Here is a 7,500-nt window from a genome sequence, read left to right as displayed (position 1 = left end):
CATATATTATAGGCACACAACTAGAGACCATTAAACACACATCCAAACATAAAAACCTATACATACGTACCTATGCGTATATAAATACATTCCAAAAGGCCCTCCCATATATATACATGCGTATATATATATATATATATATATATATATACATATGTATAAGTACACGTACACACACATATATATATATATATATATATATATATATATATATATATATATATATATATATATATATATACAAACATATAAAGATATATACATACACATACATACAAACATACGTACTTACTATCATAGCAATCAAACAATGAACTCACGCCAAAAAGGCTAACATACGCATACATCTATTAAAATACACACGTATGCCTCATACATATATACATGCACACCTACACGCTTACATTCATATTATATTCATGCATACATACACAGCCATACACAGCTATCAAACAACATCCACACAACAAAAGGCCCAACACAAAGACCATCTCAGACCAACCCATTCCACCCTTCCGTTGACCCTTAACACGTACGTCAATCTATGGAAGCGACCCCTGGTGAGACGTTCACATCTATTGCATCGTTTAGTCGGTTATTTGACCCTGTCCGCCCCATCCCCGTCACTAGTCGAAAACCATCATTTTGAGTCCTTTATTATCAACTTTGTTACGTTCTTCTACTTCACTGTCACTTGATAGACTCACGCTGCTGTTCACTTTTATCTTCCTCGACACCTCTCTCTTACTTTCTCCTCCCACCTCTCTCAGTTTTCGTTTTCCACTTTCTGCTGTTCTTCCATTTTTCTATCACACTGTATGTGCAAGGTACGTATGTGTTTTGTATGCATACATTGCATGTAAGTATGTATTCATGCATGCACTTATGTCTGTATGTCTGTCTATATGTATGAGTGTATATATATATATATATAATATATATATATATATATATATATATATATATATATATATATATATATATTACGCATATATATACCTATATTCATTAAACAGGCACACACGTATCTATATATAAAGAATATAGGTATATACATGCGTAATATAGATATACATATATATGCACACACATACATACATAGATATACATGTACACACACAGACACAGACACACACGCACACACACGCCTACATTGTAATAAACGGATGTCTGTATATCACAACCTTACTCTTCTTCATATCCTTATCCCCCACCCCCAATCTTTAGATAATCCCATTTCTACTCTAAATCTCTCCATTGCCATTTCTAATTCATTAAAGCCAGCTCACTTTTACTCCACCATTTTACTGGTTGCCCTGTCTTCCCTTTCTTCACTCTCTCTTTCTCCCTCTCTCTTTTATCACAACTCTCTCTCCCGTCACCATCTCCCTCTCTCCCTCTCTCATCCGCATCTCCTCTCCCCTCTCCTCTCTCACTCTCTCTCTCTCTCTCTCTCTCTCTCTCTCTTGAGCTTTCTGTATTTCTCTCCACTATTTAACTTTTTATCTTTCTACGCTAACTTCCTCGTCGTTGTTCTTTCTCTTAGTCTGTCTTCTTTAATCTCTCTCTCTCTCTCTCTCTCTCTCTCTCTCATTTACACTCTCCCTTACTTTCTTTCTTTCTCTCTCTCTCTGTCACTTTCTTTCTCACCATTATTATCTCTCTCCCAATCTCGGTTCTCCCCTCCCTCTTGCTTTCTCTCTCTCACTCTCTCTCTCTCTCACTATTTTAGCAACCTCTTTCCATTTAAAACTTCCAGTCATTTCTTAAAGAATTTCATTGAAACTAACTTACTCTTATCCCTCACTCTCACTCTCCCTCTCCCTCTCTATCTTTACATTTCTCCCTCTTACATTCCTTCACCATGTTTCTTTTTCTGTGTGTCTCTCTCTTTCTTCTTCTCTCCCATTTTCTCTAAATTTTCTTAATTTCTATCTTTTTTCTTGAAAATGTCTCACTGCCTCCCTTAATATCCCACAATACCTTTCAACCCCCCCTCTCTCTCTCTTGTTTTAACCTTATTTTACAACATTCTTTTTACCCATTATTCTTAAACATTAAGGCTCACATTCCTTCTACGTCTCTTTCTCTCTCTCTCTCTCTCTCTCTCTCCTACTTTCCTTCAACATGTTTCTCTCTCTCTCCCTCTCTCTGAATTTTCTTTCCTCAATCTCTCTCATCTTCTCGAAGATGTCTCACTGCCTCCCTTAATACCCCACAGTATCCTTTCAACCTCTCTCTCTTTCTCTCTTCTCTCCTTTTGTTTTAACCTTATTTTACAACAGTCTTTTCTTCTATCATTCCCAACCCTTAAGGCTTCAGACGCTCCTTTACTTCTCTCTGTCTTCCCCTTCTCGATCTCACTTTACTTCCCCCCCCCCGTCTCTCTCTCTCTCTCTCTCTCTCTCCATTCTCCTGTCTCAATATCGCTCTCTCCTCATTCTGTTCCCCTCTCTCTTACTCTGTGGTCCATCATTGTGCTTTTCTCACTCCTAATTCTTAGTTCTCTCTCTGTCTCTCACACTCACACAACCTCTCTCAAACTTCTCTCTCTCTCTCTCTCCCTCCCTCTCCCTCTCTATTAACAACACCCTTTCTCTTTTAAGACTTTCCATCGGCGCTCAAACACTTTCCTTTAAGCTATTTCCTTTTCACACAATCTCGTCTCTCACTATCAATTTTTCCCTGATAAATTCTCTCCTCTTGTCTCCCTGTTTCACTCCTACTCTGTCGCAAGCTCCTCTCCTCCTCCTCCTCCTCCTAGTCTTTCTTCTCCTCCGCCTCCGCCTCCACCCGTCTCCATCATAGCAGGAGCTCTAGTTAGCTGTCGGATGTCTTTAAGTAAATCACCGCCATTTAGACACTTTGCCTCCAGAGATATTCCTAAATTAGAGAAGTTCGGTTGCACACGCAAACGCACCAACGCTCGCACACACACACACACACACACACACACACACACACACACACACACACACACACACACATAATCTCTTATGTGTAGGCATACATACATACACACAGACTCACACACGTACACATATGCACACACACACACACATATATGTATATATATATATATATATATATATATATATATATATATATATCTTTATAAACATATGTATATATATGTGTATATATATATGTATATATATATACATATATATATATATATATACATATATATATATATATGTATATATACACACATACATACATACATACATACATACACACACACATATATATATATATATATATATATATATATATATATATATATATATATATATATATATATATATATATATATATATATATATATATACATATACATATGCACACACACGCCCCTCCACACACACACTAAACTTACGATTCTCATGAGATTGCTCTTCGTTAGCATTGAGTTACGCAAGTATATCTGACCTCGTAACTGATTACGTTTGAGTGATTTTAATGAAACTCCGAGTAACAACGGAGCGTAATCTCACAACTGCAATAAATATCCCCTCTCTTCGTCTGCATTAAGTATTTACTTTTTACAACTGCGAGCAAAATTAAATGTACGAATATGTATATATATATATATATATATATATATATATATATATATATATATATATATATATATATATATATATATATATATATATATATATATATATATATATATATATATGTGTGTGTTATGTGTATTTAATGTTTATGTAGGACTGTCTAACCGTATGAATATATATATATATATATATATATATATATGTTTGTTGTGTGTATCTATTGTGTTTAAGTAGGCCTGTCTAACTGTACAAGAGCGAAAGATGTGTGTCCGGTGTGTGTGTGTGCGCGCGCGCGCGTGTATAAGCAAATTGTAATTGTATACTCGGATATTTACGAAGAGCATAGCTTCTGAGCTATTTATATATGTATGTATGTATACACACAGGCATGCATGCACACACACACACACACACACACACACTAGCACACTATTACACGCACACAACCACACCACTATGTTTTGACAGAGATCTTCACAATTCCACCATCATCAATATCTAAATATATTAACACAGGGCTTTATTATCTTGCCCTATTCCTAGCCCAAACATAAAAATTAAATTTTCTCTGTAATTAATGCTAATTAATCTTAAATTTCTTAAAATTATCACCCTTTTCTTTGTGAGTGAATTCCAATTGCTGCTAAATTTAATTTTCTTTTCTCTGAAAGTTATATTTCAGTTCCTGGAATATTCTTTTACGTACGTCATTAATAGTATCATTATCAACCTCAAGGCCTTAAAATCAAAACTTTGTTGCACTGAAATTATTTCCTTTAGCGTGAAAATTTCTGCGGCCAAAAGTCGTTCGCAACTCATTTTTTCCATGGAACTATATAACAATGTGACTATGTGACAATTTGAGAAACATCTCTGACAATAGGCTGAAATAGGCTCGATAAGACCATATCTCAAGCAATGTGTCTCTATATCACTGAAGGCGTCCATATCTTGCTGAAGATGTCTCACAAGACCTTAGTGTGTCTGTAATGTAATCTTGCTTGATGGCAAAGACCAAATGTAGAGTTCATTACAATTAGACGCTTCAAAAAAAAAAAAAAATTGTTCTTAATTTGCTGCAGTTATCTTCCCCTTTTTCTGTAACAGTTGCTCACGATTTTCTCTACGATGATTTGTTTATGGTTCTCAACTAAGAGTCATATTTCAATTAAATTAGAATTTTTCAATGAAGAGGCAATGAATAACATACAAGCATAGCAGCGTGATAGGAACTTTGCATCTCAACTACGTAGTGTTCCGTTCGGTCCCATTGTGTTGCGCCTTGCGCAAGTGTCTTCAAATATAACACCGGAGCGATCAAAGCCTTGTAGTGGATTTGGTTACTAGAATTTAAAAAAACAAACTATGTATGTATGTATGTATGTATCTATCTATCTATGTATGTATGTATGTATGCGTGTGCGCTTGTGCATGTCCTTGTGTTTCTGTTTGACCCACCTTACCGTTTGCCAACAAGTGTTTGTTTGTCAACGTCATGAAACCTAGCGGTTTGTCAAAAGAGACCGACTTCTTAAAAATTAAGACCAACTGTTCAACTCTCTTGAGAATTTCTTACCACAATATATGCGTGTGTGTGTGTGTGTGTGAGTGTGTGTGTGTGAGTGTGTGCGTGCGCGTGTGTATGTGTATTTGTGTGCGTGCGTGTATGTATGCGTATGTGCGTGTGTGTGTATTTTTATATATATATATATATATATATATATATATATATACACATACATACATACAAGCATACATACATATATATATATATATATATATATATATATATATATATATATATATATATATATATATATATATATATGTATATATATATATGTGTGTGAGTGTGTGTGTGTGTGTGTGTGCATGCGTATATGTGTGTGTGTGTCTGTCTGCCAGTCTGTGTGTGTGTGTGTGTGTGTGTATTTGTACATACATATTATCTCTCACTCACATTCACACACTCTGCTTCTCTGTTTCTGAAAAATACTCGGATGCCCACACACACGCACGCACATGCTCACACACACACGCACTCACACATACGTACACGCATGCACGCACACACACAAGGAAGAAGTGAAATATATTGAGAACAATGTTCCAGAGAGGATTGTCTAAGCTATCCTTCCATTAATAGAATGTCTGCAATAATATACTCACAGCACGGCACACCACATCTGCACAATGCCTACACCATTTTGGAGGAGGCTGATGGAGAAGAGATGGAAGGATTGACTTAGGAAATGAATGCAATTAATAATAATGATAACAACAGCAATAACAGAAACAACAACAACAACAAAATAATAATAATAATAATAATAATAATAATAATAATAATAATAATAATAATAATAATAATAATAATGATAATAATAATGATAATATTAATAATGATAATAATGATAATAATATTAATAATGATAATAATAATAATAATCAGAAGAAAAAGAAGAAGAAAATGGAGCAATTATGACGATTTAAAGTGGGAAATACGAAGGTTACCATCAATGAAGTGAGTAGACGTGATGTCAATAGTAATTGGTGCAGTTGGAAGGATCAGCACTCAACTACCAACATGGCCGAAAAGGATTGGTACAAATGTAAAGGTAGAACAGCTACAAAAAATCAGCATTGCTGGGAACTGCAGGAATTCTTGGCAGGATTCATGAAGCATGACCAGTAAGCAAGTGTCGCCTTAGTCTGCGACACTTTCCATCATAATAATAATAACAATTATAATAGTTGTTGTTGTTTGTTGCTCTTCTTCTTCTTCTTCTTCTTCTTCTTCTTCTTCTTCTTCCTCCTCCTCCTCCTCCTCCTCCTCCTCATACTACTACTACTACTACTACTACTACTTCTTCTCCTTCTTCTTCTTCTTTAAGGCGGCGAGCGAAATGCTTTGCGGTATTTCGTCTACCGTTACGTTCTCAGTTCAAATTCCGCCGAGGCTGACTTTACCTTTCGGAGTCGATAAAATTAGTACCAGTTATGCACTGCGGTCAATGTAATCGACTTAATCCCTTCACCCAAATTTAAGGCCTTGTGCTTCCAGTGGAAAAGATTTATTATTATTATTATTATTATTATTATTATTTTATGTTTGAGTCTTGTTTTGCATTTGTACAAGTTGGATCCAAGTCTCACCCAGAGACCTCAAGAGACAACAAGTTAGAGGTTCATGTAGGTGTTATGCCTAGGGTACCATATATTTGGATTTGTACAGTTTTGTTCTAGTAAATATTTAAGAAAACATAAGAAAATTATGTGTTTGTTTTAAAATTTGAGATCACATAGACAGTATTTTACGTAGGATATGGGCAGTTCCCATGAGCACTATCTTTTGAACTTCAGCCATTTTGGGGTTTCCTGGAATCTGAGCTAGGTAGTAATCAGCCCGTTTCGCTGTCATTCCCAGGGCACCTATGACAATAGGTATTATTTTCGTCTTCAGATTCCACATTTTGCTAATTTCTATTTCAAGATCTTTATATTTGCTCAGTTTTTGGTAGGTCTTGACAGATACGTTTATATCGATTGGGACAGTCATATCAATGAGGAGGCATGATTTTTGTCTGAAGTCTTTCAGTATGATGTCTGGCCTATTTGCGTCTATCTTTCTGTCAGTTTGAATGGTGAAGTTCCAGAGGAGTGCAATGTGATCATTTTCAAGTACTGGGGGTGGTTTGTGTTCCCACCAGTTTTTATCATGGGGAAAGTCCAGGTTTTTGCATATTACCCAGTAAATATATTGTGCATATTACCCAGTGAATATATTATTATTATTATTATTATTATTATTATTATTATTATTATTATTATTATTATTAGTTTATAGAGAGGACTGATAAACTCAGCAGAAATGTAATATATAGAAAGATGAGTTCTTAACTTTCGTATACGATTGCCAAATTCCATCACTAAGGTA

The 7,500-nt window shown here is 35.2% G+C and overlaps 1 long non-coding RNA gene across 1 annotated transcript in view; it reads right to left on the bottom strand.

Moving 5' to 3' along the window:
* The window catches only part of LOC106867750 (uncharacterized), an 8,877-nt gene extending 1,380 nt beyond the window's left edge, over positions 1-7,497 (bottom strand). The window contains exons 1-2 of the long non-coding RNA XR_008264545.2: positions 6,078-7,497; positions 5,733-5,780 (exon numbers count right to left, since the gene is read on the bottom strand). This is a non-coding gene — a long non-coding RNA (uncharacterized LOC106867750). The remainder of the gene's footprint in view (positions 1-5,732; positions 5,781-6,077) is intronic.
* Positions 7,498-7,500: the final 3 nt, after the last annotated feature.

The sequence above is a fragment of the Octopus bimaculoides genome, chromosome 7 (assembly GCF_046866305.1).
Source record: "Octopus bimaculoides isolate indiv1 chromosome 7, ASM4686630v1, whole genome shotgun sequence".
Lineage (NCBI taxonomy): Eukaryota > Metazoa > Mollusca > Cephalopoda > Octopoda > Octopodidae > Octopus > Octopus bimaculoides.
Note: the sequence above shows the minus strand (reverse complement) of the source record. Positions and strands in the feature narration are given on the sequence as shown.